This window comes from Crocodylus siamensis, chromosome 9 (genome assembly GCF_052110815.1).
Source record: "Crocodylus siamensis isolate JL-2025a chromosome 9, ASM5211081v1, whole genome shotgun sequence".
Taxonomy (NCBI): Eukaryota; Metazoa; Chordata; order Crocodylia; family Crocodylidae; genus Crocodylus; species Crocodylus siamensis.
In genome coordinates this window covers 57,999,841-58,006,869 of record NC_143403.1, presented here as the reverse complement: position 1 = coordinate 58,006,869, position 7,029 = coordinate 57,999,841, and the positions used below count along the sequence as shown (strand labels likewise).

The window sequence follows — 7,029 nt, the reverse complement described above, 5'->3', positions numbered from 1 at the left end:
CTGGCCTTAACTGACAAGCAGGGAGCACAGCACTGGTCAGGATTGTGGCCCAGCCCTGCAACACATAGGCCATGCTTAGGGATTGCAATAAGGAGCACAGCATGACAGCCCAGGCCAGTGATTCTCAACCAGGGAATGTGGCTCCCTGCGGGGCCTAGAGATCCTTTCAGGGGTGCCATTAGGTGCCACAGTGCTAGCACGGTAAGGTGTGCAAACAGGATTCACAAGATAAACCCAGGGATAAATGGGAATCCACCAAGTTAAAACTATTCTGGGCTCAACATCAGGGCTTGCTTCATGGAGACCATGAAATATTGTGATTGGCAAACTAAGTTCAGAGAGCATTTAAAACACACATCTGGTCTGCAGGGCTCTGTCAGAGATGATCTGCAGGTCATGTGCAGTGGAGGCAGAGGCTAGGGAAGGTCAGGGGGGTCTAATGAAAATGGAAACAGCAGATCCAAACTCTACAGCCTGAGCAGGCAGATCCCAGCAGGGCACAGGTGGAGAGGAAGGTTTATGGCTCAGTTCCCATCATGCTTTACAATTGTGTACCATTCACCACTGCCAGTACGCACAATGCCGTAGTAGTTGGCCTTATCCTCAGCTTGGACCCCCGTGATAGTTAGAGCTGTCTTCTGACCAGATATGGTCCCTGAGAACCAGGTGGGAATTCCAGAAAGCCTGCTGCTGGTGAAGTATATAAGTTGCCAAGGAGGACAGCCAGGTTTCTTCTGGAGCCCACCAAGATGGTTGCTGGTTGTGGTGATGGCTCCGGTGCTGAGGCTGCAGGACAGAGTGACAGTCCCTCCTGGGGACACCGACACCGCAGGCTCCTGAGTCACCACAGGCTGTGACCAGACCCCTGAAAGCAACATCACAAACCCATGATTAAGTATTCATTGACTGCACTGAGGCAAACGTGTCCTGCGACACCCTCTGAGTCTCTCATAAAGCCCCAGAGCTAAGACCGGCCCCTTCATGCAAATCTGCCCCCGTCACTGGCTGCTGCGGGTGCATCGCCCTGTCTGGGACGTGTGTTTATTGCTTCTGCTTCCACCGCTCCGAGACCGGGCAGAGCAGAGCCCAGTGCACAGCGCTCAGAGGAAAAGTGCTTTCCTACAAATTCCCATGCATACCAGGGGTTAAATTTAGCACTTTTTCTCTGCAATCATCATGGGGAAAGAGGGCAGGTGTGAGGGATGCTTCCCATGTTCATGTCCCTTGACTCTATTATATCTTTCCTGATGAAGATGTTTCAAATTGTAGTTTGTCCACCTCTGTGATAAACTCTGCCCTCTGCTCTGCCCTGTCTAAAGCACACTGCTTCACTGGTAGGGCACCAAGATGATGCTGATATTCAAACTCATGGCACCTAGATGACATTGGTTCTACCTAGACCTTCCGAGAGGCATTTCTCCACAATGATCCAGGTGACTAAGAGGGTTTGGGCTCTTGTGCTCAAGACACCACTTCTTCTTATATAAATGTGGCCCCTGCTCCCTGGCTGCTGTCAGCCTCCTGCTCAGGTTCATTCCCACCTGAGAACAGCAGAAAGAAACAGAGAACTCATCTCTGGAGCACTTTTCTACCCTTAAAACTCTTCCCACTTGAACTGCTCCAGCAGGGTTAAAACCTCACTTCATTCCCAAGGTTGTGCATGCTTATGCCACATGCTAGTGCTCTTACTGGATGTACAGCTATTCTTGGGAACCCAGTTCAGGGTACCTGTGCACCAGGATAACTGCATGGGCCCTACGGAGCTGACTCATGCAAGCATGTCATTGGCATAGCCTTTCCTAAGGCTAAACTGCACTTTATCATGCATTAGCAGATGCGTGATGAACAGGTCCAGGGAGGTGATGCTTCCCTTCTATGTGGCACTGGTCAGGCCACAGTTGGAATAGCACAACCAATTTTGGGCACCGCACTTCAAGAGGGATGCGGAGAATCGTGACAGGGTTCAGAGGAGGCCACTTGTATGGTCAGAGGCCTGCAGGCGAGGGCCTAGAAGGAGACACTGAGGGACCTGGATCTCTTCAGCCTTGGCAAGAAAAGGCTGAGAGGTGATTTTGTGGCTGCCTATAAATTCATCAGGAGAGGGCAGCAGGGAATAGGAGATGCTCTATTTACTAGGGCACCCCCTGGAGTAACTAGGAACAATGGCCACAGATTGATGGAGAGCAGATTTAGTGTGGACATTAGGAAGACCTTCTTCACAGCAAGGGTTGCCACAATCTGGAATGGGCTCCCAAGGGAGGTGGTCCTCTCCCCTACCCTGGGGGTCTTCAAAAGGAGGCTGGACAAGCACCTGGCTGGGGTCGTCTGACCCCAGCGGTCTTTCCTGCCCAGGGTAGGGGGTCGGACTCAATGACCTACTGAGGTCCCTTCCTACCCTAACATCTATGAATCTATGAATTCCCAGCCAGGACAGCTGAGCCAATAATTTTAGAAACTATAGACCTTCACTTGGTAACCCAACAGCAGGAGTGTGTCTCTGCACCAGGTGGAGTGAGGCAGGGAGTGTGTAACATTGGCTACTCTTACAGTAGCCTGCAAACCCAGGCCATGGTCCTTCTCCAAAGCCTGAAGGCCAAAACCCAGACTTTGTTTGCTCCCCCACCTATGCAGGAATTAAACTTTATCGTTTAAACTTTAAACTCCTATGGACTGGCACTGCACAGTCACTGGTTTCTCTTACCTGTTGTATCCCACGAATGACACGTTCTATAGGAGGCAGAGAGACGAGGTGTTCTCACAATGTAAGATTAGATGAAAAGGCAACAATATCTTCCTCTGAAAAATCCCAGGTGCTGCAAGTCGCTTCAGAAGGACCCAGTATAGACACAAATCCCAGCTTAAACTGATCAAATCACAGGCACTTGTCGCTGGGCTGTAACCACCAGAGCATGTACAAATGAATTAAGCTTGCGCTGGCACAAGCATCAGTTCTGAACTTGGCTCCACCTGTGAGAGATTTCCATGTCAGGGTTTGCTATTTGTGCAACCATGGAGCAGTGTGACTGGAGAAACACTCAGAAAGCATTTAAAACATGGCTCTTCATCTTATGGCAGCAGGGCCTTGCCTGAGCTGACGTGAAGGCTCTGGGCAGGTAACAGAAAACTAGAAGAGTTGTTCCTTCTGCCGTAGAAAGCTGAAGAGGGCAAGGAAGCACTATTTCCCTCTGGACAGGAAAGGCTGCTGTTCTTCATTGCAACATATTTAGCTTTTGGAGTTGTATCAGGTAGAAACCAGACACTGTAGCCTCAGCAGTGATTTCCCAGCAGGGCACAGGTGCAGAAAAAACAGAAGGGAGGTTTATGATTCAGTTCCCCAACAGGGTCTATCTGTTGTTTGGACATTAGGAAGAACATCTTCATGGTAAGGGCACGGAGGCAGAAAGGGATCTTGGAGTCATTATCAACTCCAAGATGAACATGGGCCGACAATGCGAGGTCACGGTTGGCAGGGCTGACCGCACCTTGTCCTGCATCCACAGGTGTATCTCAAGCAGGTCCAAGGAGGCGATCCTCCCCCTCTATGCAGCACTGGTCAGGCTGCAGCTGGAGTACTGCATCCAGTTCTGTGCGCCCCACTTCAAGAGGGATGTGGACAACGTGGAGAGGGTCCAGAGGAGGCCACCCGCCTGATCCGGGGACAACAAGGCAGGCCCTACAATGAGAAACTGTGGGACCTGAACCTGAAAAGGCTGAGAGGCGGATCTGGTGACCATCTATAAACTCACTAGGGGGGACCAGAAGGGTTTGGGAGAGACCTCTTCTCCCCGAGTGTCCTCTGGCATAACAAGGAATAACGACCACAAGTTGTTGGAGAGGAGGTTTAGATTAGACATCCATAAGAACAACTTCACAATCAGGGCGGCTAGGATTTGGAACCAACTTCCAAGAGAAGTGATGCTGGCTCCTACCCTGGGGGTCTTTAAGAGGAGGCTAGATGCCTACCTAGCTGGGATCATTTGAGCCCAGTTTTTTTTCTCCTGCCCTGGCGGGGGATCAGACTTGAAGATCTACAAGGTCCCTTCGACCCGACTTCTATGATTCCGTGACTGTGTCCTGCGTGCTACTGCCAGTAAACACAGCACAGTAGTAGTCGGCTTCATCTTCAGCTTGGACCCCGGTGATGGTCAAGGCGGCCTTCTGACCAAAAATGGACCCCAAGAACTGGGTGGGGATCCCAGAAGGTCTGCTGTTAGTGCTATATATAATTTGCCAGAGGACAGAGCCAAGTTTCTGCTAGTACCAGGAAGGATAGTTGCTGCTGGTGATCGGTGCTCAGACTGCAGGACAGAGTGACAGTCCCGCCTGGGGACACCAAAGATGCCAAGGACTGCTGGGTCACCACAGGCTGCGACCAGACCCCTGAAATCAACATTACAGACCTATTATTAAACATTCATTTACTTTCCCCCTGGAAAGTAACCTTTTCCAGGAAAGCCACAGCATGAATGCTCCTTGCTCACCTGAGCAGTATGTGAGCAGTGCAAGGAGGAGCGGGGCCCAGGCCATGGTAGGAATCCAGACCAGCTCAGCTTCTTCAGGCAAACAGGCCTGGCTGGGACCCTCCAAGCCTCTCTTAAATACCCACAGCTGGAGAAGAGCTCCTTTATGCAAACAGACTTCCTGTTCAGTGGATGCAGAGCATGCCCTAGAGAAGGTAAATTAAAAGAAAAGAGGGGGTGGGTCAAGATAAAATCCCCAAACACAAGACAAGCCTGAGGTGGGGCAAAATTGTAGAAGGGGAAAACGCACATATTCCTCAGACTTCTGCCTAAACACAGGCGTCCCAGACAGACAAAGCTGCTAGAAGCATGACTCAGTTGCTAATGGGAATGCTGTTGGATTCCACGCATCAAGAAAACACACCGGCGTGTCTGCCTGTGCTGCCCAGCCTCTGAAATTCATAATGCCACCTGTCAGTGCTACTGCTTTGTGTTGCGATACCCCTTTTGTTGTCCCTGTTGGGTTCTGGATGCCCTGGCACGACACCAAGCAGGGGGTGACCCTGGAAGGTGTGTGACATGCAGTGCCAAGACCCAGGTGGGAAGGCTGCAGCCTGGCCCCACCTGCAGCTGCATTCCCACACGGCTGGTCCCTGCAACCCCCTGAGTACCTGTCCCATGTGGAGGAGGGACAAGGAGCTCTCACCACCGCGGCCCCCATGAGCGGAGAGCAGTGCTGCTCCACTGCCCCTCTGCAGCTGCTGCTCCTTCCCTGCCCAGACTGGGGAAAGGATCTGTGCAGGCTGCCTGCTCCCCGCCTCCCGGCACTGCAGCCTGCTGGTGTGCACAGCCCCTCAGGTCTCTGCACCGTGTGGAGGGAGGCCGGGAGAACTGGCTCCTAAAGAAGCAAAACCCCAACACTGAGGAAGTGGGCCACAGCCCAGCCCCAGACAGAGATCGTGGAGGGGAGGCTGGGGGAGGCACTGGGCAGTGCGGGAGCGGTCTGACTACTGGAGCCGCCCTTGGCTGACACACAGGTAGCACAGCACTGGTCAGGCTCATGGCCCAGCCCGGCATCCCAAAGGCCTGCTGGGGATGGCAGTACGGGGCACAGCATGACAGCTCAGGACAGTGATTCTCAACCAGGGAGTCATGACCCCCATGGGAACCTGGAGATCCTTTCAGGGGTGTCATGGGCTGCCACACAGTGCTCGTACTTTTAAGTGAGCACACAAGATTCACAAGATAAATGCAGGGGAAAATGGGAATTCACAAAATTGCAACCATTCGGGGCTCAACATCAAGGCTTGCTTCATGGACAGTATGAAATACTGTGATTGGCAAATTATGTTCAGAGAGCATCTAAAACACAGAGCTGATCTGCAAGGCTCTGGCTGAGCTGACCTGAAGGACGTGGGCAGTGGAGACAGAGGCTAGGGAAGGTCGAGGGTTTCTAATGAAAATGGAATTGGCAAAACTAAACTCTGTAGCCTGAGCAGGGAGATCCCAGCAGAGCACAGGTGGAAAGGGGGAGAAGGATGTTTATGTCTCATTTCCCCATTTGGCTCTATCACTGTGTACCACGGAGCACTGTTAGTATACACAGCACAGTAGTAGTCGGCCTCATCCTCGGCTTGGACCCCGGTGATGGTCAAGGTGGCCTTCTGCCCAGATATGGCCCCTGAGAACCGGGTGGGGACCCCAGAGGGTCTCTTATTAGTTTCATAAATGAGCTGCTGAGGGGCAGAGCCAGGTTTCTGCTGGAGCCAGCCAGGATAGTTGCTGGTGGTGATGGCTCCGGTGCTGAGGCTGCAGGACAGAGTGACAGTCCCTCCTGGGGGCACCGACACCGCAGGCTCCTGAGTCACCACAGCCTGTGACCAGACCCCTGAAATCAACATCACAAACCCATGATTAACCATTCACTGACCACACTGACAGGAAAGCAACTGCCCCCATGATAGTCCCAGCCTGATCCCTTCTGCTGACCTGAGCAGCACGTGATCAGCACCGGGAGGAGCAGGGCGCAGGCCATGGCAACGAATCCTGACCAGTTCAGCTTCCTGACACAAACGTGTCCCTGGCTGGGACCCTCCGAGTCTCTCATAAAGCCCCAGCACTGAGACCGGCCCCTTCATGCAAATCTGCCCCCGTCACTGGCTGCTGCAGGTGCATCGCCCTGTCTGGGACGTGTGTTTATTGCTTCTGCTTCCACCGCTCGGAGACCGGGCAGAGCAGAGCCCAGCGCCCAGTGCGCGGAGGGGAAGTGCTGTACTGTACATTCCCGTTCATACCCGTGGTTCAACATCCCATTCTTCCTGCTTGATTGTCATGGGAATAGAGGTGGGAAGTATGATTACCCTGTGCATGTCCCACTCCCCCTGTTAAATCTTTCCTAAGGAAGATGTTCTGAATTGTAATTTCTCCACCTCCATAATTAACTCCAGCCTCTGCTCTGAACTGCCTAAAGCACACTGCTTCACAGGTCGGGCACCAATATTATATTTGTTTCCTAACTCCTTTTTTTAAATGAAATCTTCATATTATCCCAAGCAACTATGACCACCAG

General features: G+C 52.4%; 1 pseudogene; it reads right to left on the bottom strand.

The window, feature by feature from the left end:
* Positions 1–266: 266 nt before the first annotated feature.
* Positions 267–6,495, bottom strand: LOC149857681 (uncharacterized; annotated as a pseudogene).
* Positions 6,496–7,029: the final 534 nt, after the last annotated feature.